The sequence below is a fragment of the Osmerus mordax genome, chromosome 18 (assembly GCF_038355195.1).
Source record: "Osmerus mordax isolate fOsmMor3 chromosome 18, fOsmMor3.pri, whole genome shotgun sequence".
NCBI lineage: Eukaryota > Metazoa > Chordata > Actinopteri > Osmeriformes > Osmeridae > Osmerus > Osmerus mordax.
This window is the reverse complement of record NC_090067.1, coordinates 2040903-2052031: the sequence shown is the minus strand read 5'-3', so window position 1 is coordinate 2052031 and position 11129 is coordinate 2040903.

The window sequence follows — 11129 nt, the reverse complement described above, 5'->3', positions numbered from 1 at the left end:
TGAAGAGTCCGTCCCTAAACAGGAAAGACCCTTATTTACAGTAACTGCAGAACTGCAGAACTTACAGTTTACAGGTCCCCTATAGCTTCCATTCAGTTATAATTATTCATGTAAACTTCCTATTAGACTCACTGAAACACATTGTAGCAGTGTAAACAAAGCAGACGAGCCTGATTGACCCTCCTGAGGACCCATACACGGACCCCAGAATAGGTGTTGGGGGTGGGGTCAGGGGGCGTGGAGGGAGAACTGATGTCTAATTGGCTACATGGTTTTCAACCAGCACCAGTTCTAACCCTTCCTAAGTGACCACTGCTCCAAGGAGTCCATCACATGGTCAACACCTTAGAACCGTATAACTGTAGGACCATGGAACCATGGAACCTTGAACGCTTAGGATCCACAAACCATAGCATCTTATAACACAAGAACCCTGAGGTTTAAATCACTTCAGATGAATTATGCTTCGCTCCTCAGCAATATGATCATGGTTGCCACCATTGTAACAGTATGATTAGGTGTTGAGATCTGGGACTTGTAGTCCATGTGTTTGTAGTCCACCCATTAACACCCTGTGAGGACAACAGAGGGGTGGCAGTCTCCCTGTCAGCACAGGTGATGAGAGGCCGGGGCTGGCAAGGTTTATGGTCGAGCCATGGTGCTCAAAAGGACGACTGCGCCCCACGGACTCGTCAACGCTGTTTATGGTTTCTGATGGTTTCCGAGGGTGACCTGAGATGCTGTTTGATCTTAGTGAAAACCACGTGCACTGTAACCAGGTATTGTCAGGATTTTTTTGGTCAGTGACAAGAATCTTTTTGGGAAAGTAGGGGTAGACAGGTGATGTGTGTGTGTGTGTGCCCTTCTGTGTATGGAAACTATCTGCCTGCCTGCCTGTCTGTCTGTCTGACGGACCACAGGGAACCCGGAATTGTTCCTGTTCCAACACATCTGTGGAAGCAGGAGAACACCCCCCCCCCCAACCCTTCTCCCTGCTAGCAGTAGGAGCAGACTGCAGAGGTGCCTTTGACACTCCCAAGCCATGCCCAGGGGTCAAGGGTCACGTCGCAAACGACATTTTTCAATTAATACATCACTAATGCACAGATGGAGCCCTGCTAAGCCACTCTGGAGGCCCGGTCCGTTTGTTTCTCCACCTTCCCTACCAGCTCTGTTTCCTGTGTTTGCTAAACACGCTTCACCCTGGGAACCACCCTGAGGGACTCGTTAGCGGCCAAAGAAAACGTAGCTTGGCGGGTTTCGACTTCGTCACAGGGCTGCGAGAGAGGGAGGGGTGGTGGAGGACGGAGGGAGGACAGAGGGAGGGTGGGTGGTTGGTAGGAAGAGGAGAGGACTGGGAGGGTAATGGTGAGAAAAGATACAAAGGTGCAAAGAGAGACGGAGAGAGAGAGAGGATGGAGGAGTACAGGGTGGGAGGTAAAGGGAGAGAGAGCGAGAAAAGATATCGGAGAATGGAGGAGAAAGGGTGGAGGGAGAGAGAGAGGGGGTGGACAAATCTGTTCCGCTCATTTCACGTTCAGCTAATGCCCTGGACGTGTGGGGTGATGGATGTGCCGTCTGGCGTGTGTGTGTGTCTGTGTGTCATCTGGTGCTCGTGTGTCTGCCTGTGTTTGTGTGCTGGATGCACCCTCTGGTGTGTGTTGTATGGTGGGTGTGTGAGAGAGGAAACAGTCGGAGCAGGTTGTAAACAGCCGGTGTGTTTAGGCTCTGAAGCCTGTGGTGTTGGAACAGGGCGGCCGCCTCACACATGTACACAGCAATGCTACAGGACTTCTGTCTCTCACTCTTTACCTCTCTCTACATCACTCTTTCTCTAAATCTCTCTCGACATATCTCTCCTCTTTATCTTAAGTAAGTAAGTAAGTAAGTAAGTCAAGTTTATTTGTATAGCACCTCTCACAGATAAAAATCACAAAGTGCTTCACAACAAAATGAAATACAACACCACAAATTAAGATACAAGAAAACATTTTATAGAAAGCATAACGAACAACCATAAAAAAACCTCGACTAACTAAAAGCCTGCTTGAATAGCAGAGCCTTCAATTGCTTTTTAAAAGCTTCGAGAGAAGTCGCACACCGTAGAAAGTGAGGCAAGACGTTCCACAGTCTCGGAGCCACTGCTCGGAATGATCGATCCCCTCTGGTTTTGAAATGAGTAGTTTATTCTTAAATCGTCGTTAAATCTTGTCTCTATTTCTACGTCTCTCTCTCTGCCTCTCTGTCGATCTCTCTCCTTTTTATCTCCACTCTCTTTCTGCATCTCTCTCTGCAGCTCTTCCCTCTCTATCTACATCTCTCCACATCTTTCCCCCTCTATCTCCCTCTTTCTCTTTACCTCTCTCGCCATCTCTCTCTTCATCTCTGTTGACGTATTTTGTCTGTCTTTACATCGCTCTCTCTCTCTCGGCTTCTCTTCCACTATGTCTCTCTCTCTCGCCCTCTCAACGGCTTGCATGTTTGAGAGATGCAATCTGATGCAGCAAGCCTGCCCCCGTTTGAATCAGATGATGCTCTCCACTCTAGCACGTCTCCTAAATGGAGAGTGACTGGACGCGTTACATCACGGAGTATCATATTTTTACGAGTGTGTGCGCGCCGGTCTATCAGGCCTGTCTGTCGGGCTCTGAGCCCAGGGTAACCTCCTGATGGGACGCCTGCGTGTGTGTGTGTGTACGTGCATCTGTGTGTACGTGCGTGTATGTGTACGAGCATTTGTGTGTACGTGCGTGTTTGTGAGGATTCAGCTGTCAGGCTTCCTTACTCCAGTTAGGAGGACACCTGATTGTACAACATAATACAATACAAAACATCTATTCTAAAATGTAGTACTAGTAGTTTAGATAATGTACACCTTTATCTTGTACATGAAGCATTCAAAGTAAGCAGAACCCTTTGATGTGCATACACAACATTTCTACCAGATATACATCTGGGTGTATTCCCATGATGCACCACAGCAGGAGTCCTTTGCTTGCTATCTCTGAGTAAGCAGCAGGGATTTCTCATTTGTGTCTTTCTTCTGAAAAATCGCATCCACATGGTGCTGTTGGTGTATGGCCTTCCTGGGGTTGAGAGCCAAGCCCAGTGTGATGTAGGCCTTAGGAGTCCTATACCTTACTCTTATTGTAACAGCTTGAAATGTTTACACAGTACAGCACTAATGCAGTTACACAAAGTAAGAAAACATGCGCGCACACGCACACGCACATCCATACAAACACACATATCCAGACACACACAAATGTATCTGTGCACACGTGTGGCACAGACGTGACCGAGTCTTGGCCTGTATTGTTGGTTTGACCCAAGAGTTTCAGGGGTCAGAGGTCAGGGGAGAGGGTGGACATAGCTGGCCACACAGAGAGATACATGCCATTCATGATTTTCACACTCCTCTCCTCCTCTCTCATCTCATCTCTTCTCTCCTTTCCTCCTCTGTCCTCTCACCTTTTCCTCTCCTCTTCCCCTCGTCTCCTGAAAGACTGAGTCTTCAAACAGATGTCTGTGATACATTAAGGCTGTCGTAGCGGAGCCTGTACTCTAACCCTAACCTTAACCCTACATAAAGAAACAGTCAGGCAGCACTTCAACACGTTATGACACAAAGGCCTCTCATCACGTCATAATCTTAATTGTTTTTCATGTCGTTTTTTTTGTTTTGAAAACCCATAATATACGCTTCATACCTCAACATTTAATCTACCTTTCTGATACTGAAAAGTATACTGATATGTTACAAATATATTGTCTGGGAGGCGGTCCTGGTGCCCTCTGGCTGGAGTAAGCCACACAGTAAAGGCCATATGTTAAGAGTTCTGGGAAAACCCTGTTTTGTCCATTTTCAGGAGGCAGACCAGGGACTGGAAGAACATCAAGAAACATCAGCCTGCTATCACCCCTCAGAGAGAGAGGGAGGGAGGGAGGGAGGGAGGGATGGATGGATGGAGTTAGAGGGAAGGCAGGGGGAGAAGGAAGGGAGGGAGGGAGGAAGGGAGAGGGAGAAGTAAGAGAGAGAGAGAGACATGGCCGCTGACTTTACAAGACAGGTCACAATCGCTCCCATTCTTGTTCTGTCTTTTTTCCGCTCGTTCTTCTTTGGATGGCATTCCTTGGCTGTTGGACGTCTGCTGGACAGGACAGCTGGAAAACATGACCTTTTAACACGAAGAGAGGGGAGAGACATTAAAGAGAGGAAGGGGAGAGAGAGAGAGAGAGACAGAGAGAGACAGAGAGAGACAGAGAGAAGGAGAAACAGGAGAGAGAGGGGTGAGAGGTATAGAAAGAGAAATAGAGATGAGGACCCGCAGACTCTGTCCTGATCCATGTTTCAGAAAACACAAGGAGACAGGTTAACTAACAGTCAATCCCAACGCTCCCAGCTTCATCACTGGGATCTAGAATGGTTCAGAGTTCTAGAATTAGAATCAAAATCCGGTTTATTGCCAAGTTTACACAATAAAGGACTTTAGCTTTGGTGGGTTGATGCATACAATAAACATAGACGTAGAAATATAAGAAAAATAAAACAAGTGCTGTAAAAAATAATAATAAAACGTACAGTAAATTACCAAACATTTCTAATAGAGAATTCTATCAAATAAAATATGTGTAGTATAACTGTAACAGGGCATTTTGATATGTGCAAGATAGTGACCAGAAGAAGTGCATTAATGTAACACTTTAGACATGTGTGAAAGACAGTTGGGCGACCCAGCCTTGTTGATGAGGCCAGCTGCAGTTGGAAAGAAAGCCCTTCAGTGTCGGTGTCTGGGTTAACTTAGCCTTACCCCCTGTTATTGAATTAGCTCCACCCATGATTGTCATTCTCCGAATCTCTGTGAATTAGGAGGCTTGCAACAGCCCAGCCCAACAGAATTCAGGATTGGTCACTCATTGGTCATTCATTCGGTGCCTGGGGAAATTACTTGTCTTCAGACTCCAGTGTGCACAGTTGATAACTGTATGTTAATACAAATAACGTACTCAGTACTGTTGTAATATCCTCATTCGTCACAGTTAGTTTCAGTCATCCATGTGTGGATCTTAGGTACTAATCTACTCCCGCAATCCCGCTAAAGCTAGCCTGGTTGAGCTAGCTTCAGATCTGTACTCTCTCCCCAGGTGGATCAGCCTGACAGGCTAGCAGGCCGGCTAGCACAAAGGCTAGCAAGTGGCCAGGTTAGCTAGAGGGCAGGTTAGCTAGAGGGCTGGTCAGATAGGGGACCGGTTGACTAGAAGGCAGGCTAACTAATGTAGCAGACAGGCTAGCAAGCGGGCAGGATAGTTAGAGGACAAGCTAGCTGTGGGCAGACTGGGAAGCGTTCCATGAGCATCCTAAAGGTTAAGTGTTTCCCAGTGAGAGAGTGGACATCAGCCAAGATAGGGCGGCACAGTCAGAGTGATATATATTCTGGTGAAATAAGGAGGTTAACTGACTGGAACATATCTGTGCTTGCATTCATATCACTTCGCTGTGGGAGTATCGACATTGTGTAATGTGGAGAAGACTCCCATAGGTTTGGGCGTCAGTGGCAACGTTTTGGCATCGTCTATGAAGGGGGCACATGAAAGAGGCCAAGGCTTTTGATAAAGAGCTGTCTGTCTCTCCAGGAACCTGAAAGGGCACCACTGTGACGAAAAGTAAGAGACGATCTTTCATTTTTTCCCTCCTCCAACTCAAAGCAATCAATTCAGAAAAATAGGAGTGAAGGCATCTCAGCTATGATGAACCCCTGAATGAGACAGAGAGAGAGAGAAGGACAGAACAAGAGTGAAAGGGAGAAATCAAGAGAGTGAGAGAGAGTAGAGAAAAGCACAGGCTTTGGAACAAGCTCTGTAATGCTGCAGCACCGACTGCTAGGGAACGTACCACACACAGGGCAACACTCACACACACACACACACGCATACAGTAAACCTACACATCTAGGTGCACTTGATTTGTCTCATCCAAGTACCAACTGAAACTCAAATCAAACACGTATGCCCACTATGGGTTTTCAGCTATGAGCCTTCTCCAGGTCCTGAACCAATGACCTTTTTTGACTGATCTTCTCAACCAACCAATCAGTATACTGGATACTACCACCATGGTGGATGAGTTGGTGCAGTGGGAGACCAAGTGAAAGATCTCCCGTATATGAATGAGTGGTACTGTGGTTCACTCTGAAGGTATTTACCCCAATAAACCCACTTGGGTTAGTTACAGTTAGGCTTTATAAAGACTCCATTGAATCCATCTCCTGAACCATAAGTAGGTAAACAAGCTGAGCTAAACAGAACTTCCTCCCAGCTCCACCTGTGTTGACTCTAACTGACCAATCAGCCACAGCCTGGTGTTCCGGAGGGGGCACATGGGTCCATGGCACACAGAAGACCTTAGGTGCCCCAGTGTCTGCCCGCCCCAAAACAAAGTGATGGCTTAATGGAGAAAACACAGCTGAAGTGGACTCTACAGAGAGCAACTTGGGTTTAGAGACACAGGAGACGTCTCGAGGGGTGGCATCTGTTTCATATTACAAATATCACAAGACATGGTATCGCTTGTTGGATGATGAAACTAAGGATTTCGTTTGAAACGAAGCAGCTTTTATGTTTAGAAATGTGTAAGAAGGATCAGAAAAAAGTCCTTGGTCAATCACACAGATCAATCACAGGTTATTGTTAGAAAGTCATTTATATAGGTTTGATTTGCATCACCTTGTGTGTTTATATGCATGTATGTGTGTGTGGCCCTGTGTGTAGTATATCACCCTGTAGACAGTGTTTCAGAAGTAACAAACTTAGCATGTAAGGGAGCACAAACAGTCAAGCCCAGAGGGAAACTAATTCACTTATGCTTTATTCTGTGTGTGTGTGTGTTTTCTGTCTGTGTATGTGTGTGTATTTTCTGTCTGTGTATAAGTGTGTGTGTGTGTGTTGACTGTCTCCACAGACAACCCCAGCCATCACACAACATAAAGGCCTTTGAAAATGATGGCTCCTTGGAGATATACAAAACTGTCCTTGCGCTGTATTTCCATCTAAGGAGCTGTCTTCTTGACAAACTAACTCTCACACGGCAAAAGAAAACAGAGCAGAGCAGAGCAGCGCAGTGCAGAATAAGTAAAAAAAAAAAACTAATACTTAAGGATGATTTAAGAGTTGTGTCTAATCGGGAGCATGTCACTGCTGTTTTTGATCTCAGTCCTTTGCTGCTAACAGTTCCTGGGGTGATGACCAGGGTCAGGGGTCAGGGGTTGCTTGGTTGAAATGTGACATTGTCAAGCCAGTAAAATAACTGTAGAATAAATGTTTTGAGGAAATGTCACAGAAAGTGATGACATTGCTCAGGTTGTATAAGGATAGGTGGGCAGAATTGTTTAACTGTTTCAGGTATCATACATCATTAGATAGACGAGTGCAGTGCCCATTGGTGGTAACTGGTAGTGCAGTGTCCGTTGTCATGAGTTCTCATATGCACACATACACATACACACACACACACACAGTTACATACACAACACACACACACACACACACACACACACACACACACACACACGAAGACCTTAATACACACATGCACACATACAGTGCATACACATGCATTCGCATAGGCACACACATGCATGCTTATTTGCAAGTGTGTATCTGTGTTACATTAGCAATGCATATTTCACAGCAGCTGTTAAAGTCATCAGCTCCAACATCTGGCCAGGGGGGGAAACCTTTTTATTGGGGACACATGACTGCGTGCATCACCCCCCACCCCCTCCCCCCCCCAACACCCCTCCCCCTTGGAGACACAGCTGTCAGGTTAATAGCTTCCAGGTGAGTCTCTCTCTCTCCTTTATCTCTCTCTTTCTCTATCTCTCTCTCTCTCTCTCTCTGCTTCCCTTCTCTCTCCATCCCTCTTGTTTTCTCTTTGCTTTACTGTCTCTTTCCACATCTTTGTACCTTTTCTCTTCCGTTCTCTTGTCATCTCTCTCTACTCCCGTCTCCATTCCTGTGTTTTCCGTCTCTCTGCCCCCCCCCCCCTTCCCAGTCTGAGCGTTGAGTTTATAATGGTCAGTCTGAGCTTCTGTAGGAAGAGTGATGGCATCTGAATTTACACACCATCTCTTCTTGTCTTCTCTCCTGGCCGTGTGTGTGTGTAAGCGTGTGTATGTGTCTGCATGTTCGTAAGCGTGTGTGCTTGTGTGTGCGTAAGCGTGTGTGTGCGTGTTTGTAAACACGAGCGTATGTGTGTGTGTCCTCCCCCGGCGGCCATCACACTTATTCATCACCTCTACTCCGCGCCGCGTATCGCCATCAGCGTGGTTTCCACATTAGCCGCATGTGATGTCATCTCACCTGTGGTTTGCCCAGAGTTGGCCTTGTTGTCGTTGGCGACAGGCCGGAACGGTACTGTACCATCCATCAGACCCTGGAACCCCTCCTCCATCTTATCTCCAGCGTGCATCGTTTTAAAGGGTCCCCAGGGGGCGCAGACAGGCCAGCCACCCCCCCCCACCCCCCAGGTTAACTGAGCCATGGCTGCCCCAGAGGATGATGGGTAATGAGGCAGAGCATGAGTCAGACGTGCAGCCAACCAGCAGACCTGGATCTGGAGCCAAAAAATAGAGCCATGACAACACAACAAGCTGCTGGCCTGTGATTGGTTGGTTGGTTCTGAGCCCGTTCTCCGTTCCGCTTTTGTGTTTGTTTCGGATTTAGCTGTAGAGCATCTTCACAGGCAGAGACGACACAGAAACAAAAATACAGACAGTAAAATGACAAAAAAGACAACATAAACTCAAAAAATACAGTCAAATAGAAAACAATATCCCCTGTTATTAAAGCAAAAACATCATGACGTCATACACACCCTCCTGACCCTTGACCCCTCTGAACTGTCTGCATCAGGGATCCTAGCGAGGCCTGAGCCTCCTGCCGTGACAGCATCAGTGAGAGGGATGGAGTCCCTGTGAAACCCTCTTCTGGTTATGTATGGTGGCGACGTCTTCCTCTTAACCTCCTGTCCTCCTCTTCTGATCATGTTTCATCCTCCTCTCCTTCCATTTATCACAGATGTTTAGAATCATTCTTTTTTTCTTTTTTTTCTGTCTTTTCTTCTTTTTTTCTTGCTTTCATTCTCTTTCTTTCTGGCATTTCTGAATTTCTTCTTCTCCCTGTCTCTCGTATTCTTTTTCTTGTTCAGAGGTTAGAAGAAGACAGAGTTCACCGTTTGGGCCGTTCCAGAAGAACACATTTTGGATTGAGGGCCGTTTGGTTGGAAGGCTCAGGCAAGATCGGGACATCTGATTTGATGAGGTGACAGGGAGGTGGAACTCCGCTAGCCCAGAATGCCAAGTTATGGATTCAATAAAGGACATGATGTCATGGCCACAGTGAATGACAGGGCTGCCACACAGACTCTCTCTTTTCCTCTCATTTCCTCCATTCCCCACTCCTCCTCTCCTCTTTCCTTCCCTCCTCCCACCCAATACGTTCCCCAGAGCTGGTGGCCCTGGCTGGCTGGAGCCTAGCAACTGACTGACTGATTGAACGTAACTCGTCGTAAAGTCTTAGTCCAAAAGTCTGCTTCCTTGCCCTCAGTGTCTCGCTTTCCTGACACTGCGCTCCTCTTCATCTCCGGCTCTAAAACCAATGTACCTATCTGTTTTTCCACAGCTGCATATTGTCTATGGATAAAACTAAATGTTAATACCTTTTTGGCTAGATATCGTGTACATATTTAACAATGGGTAGAAAGGAGTTTTTATCAGTCAGAGGTGAATCATTATTTTTGTTTGCCCCATCCATGAACAAACTCCCTGTCCCATTGGCCATCCATCCTCTCTCCTTCGATTTCCCTCTCTCCATCTCTCTCCCCCCCCACCAACTCAACCACCGCCCCCCTTCTCTCTCTCCAAAATGTAAAGTGACTTTATAGCCATGACAGCAATATTCCACTTTTGCCAGAACATTTAAAGGTCATAAATCAAGCATGAACCCACGGACACGCAGTTCCAATAAGACCTCGCTCGACGCTCCATTTTTCTCTCTCTCTGTTTTCCTTCTTTTCTCTCTTCCTTACTCTGTCTGGTGCCCCCCACTTCTTCTTTTTCTCTCTCTCTTTCTCTCTCTGTCTGTCTGTCTGTCTCTCTCTCTCTCTCTCTCTCTCCCTGGCTCCCTCTTTTCTCTCCATCTGTTTCTCTCCATCACTTGGTGTGCTTCGCTGACTTTCCTTGACCACAGCGTTCACCTTCTGCAGGAAACCCTCCGTACGAAACTGTTCACTTCACTCTAACCCTAACGGACGAAATTCCGCTCTTCTGTATGGCCCGTTCTATCCATATGAACTGGAAAAGGGGGTAACTGCAAGGACATGAATCTCTCTCTCTCTCTAACATGTGCCTCTCTCTCCTCCTCCTGTCCCCTTCTTACTCTTTTCCACCATTACAAAAGGACATAAACACATGGATGTCTTGAGCCAAGATGGACATTGAACCAGAGCCCAAACGGCCGCCGGGCCCCAAGCAGTTTCCATCTCTCCTAACTCAGGCATACTCTGTTCCCATGCAACTGAACCGATGATTGAAATGCTGACATTTGGGATGTCTTTGCCAAAATGGTGGCTGTTTTGTACTTTGTGTTTATTGCTCAGGAAACGGAGCTGGAGATGAGACAGAGATGGATGGATGGATGCGATGAGGGAGGAGATGGAGGGACAAGGGGGGGGGGGAGAAAATGGAGGGATGACAGAGGAGATGGAGCGATGAAGCAGGAGGGAGTAGATGGTGGGATGAGGGAGGAGAGATGAGGGAGGAGATGGAGGGATGAGGGTTGGAGATGGAGGAATGATGAGGGGGGAGAGAGGAGATGGAGGGGGGAGATAAGATGGAGGGATGTGGGAGGAGACGGAGGGATGAGGGGGAGAGAGAAGGTGGATGGATGAGGAAGGAGACGGAGGGATGAGGGGGGGGAGAGAGGAGACGAAAGAATGAGGGAGGAGGGATGGAGAGGGAAACACCGATAGACTGCTGCTGTTGAGACTGACAGACACTCAGAGAAAGAATCACCTGAAAACACGTAAAACTAAAGGAAGGATCAAGTCAACACCACATGATCGTCCTGCTTTT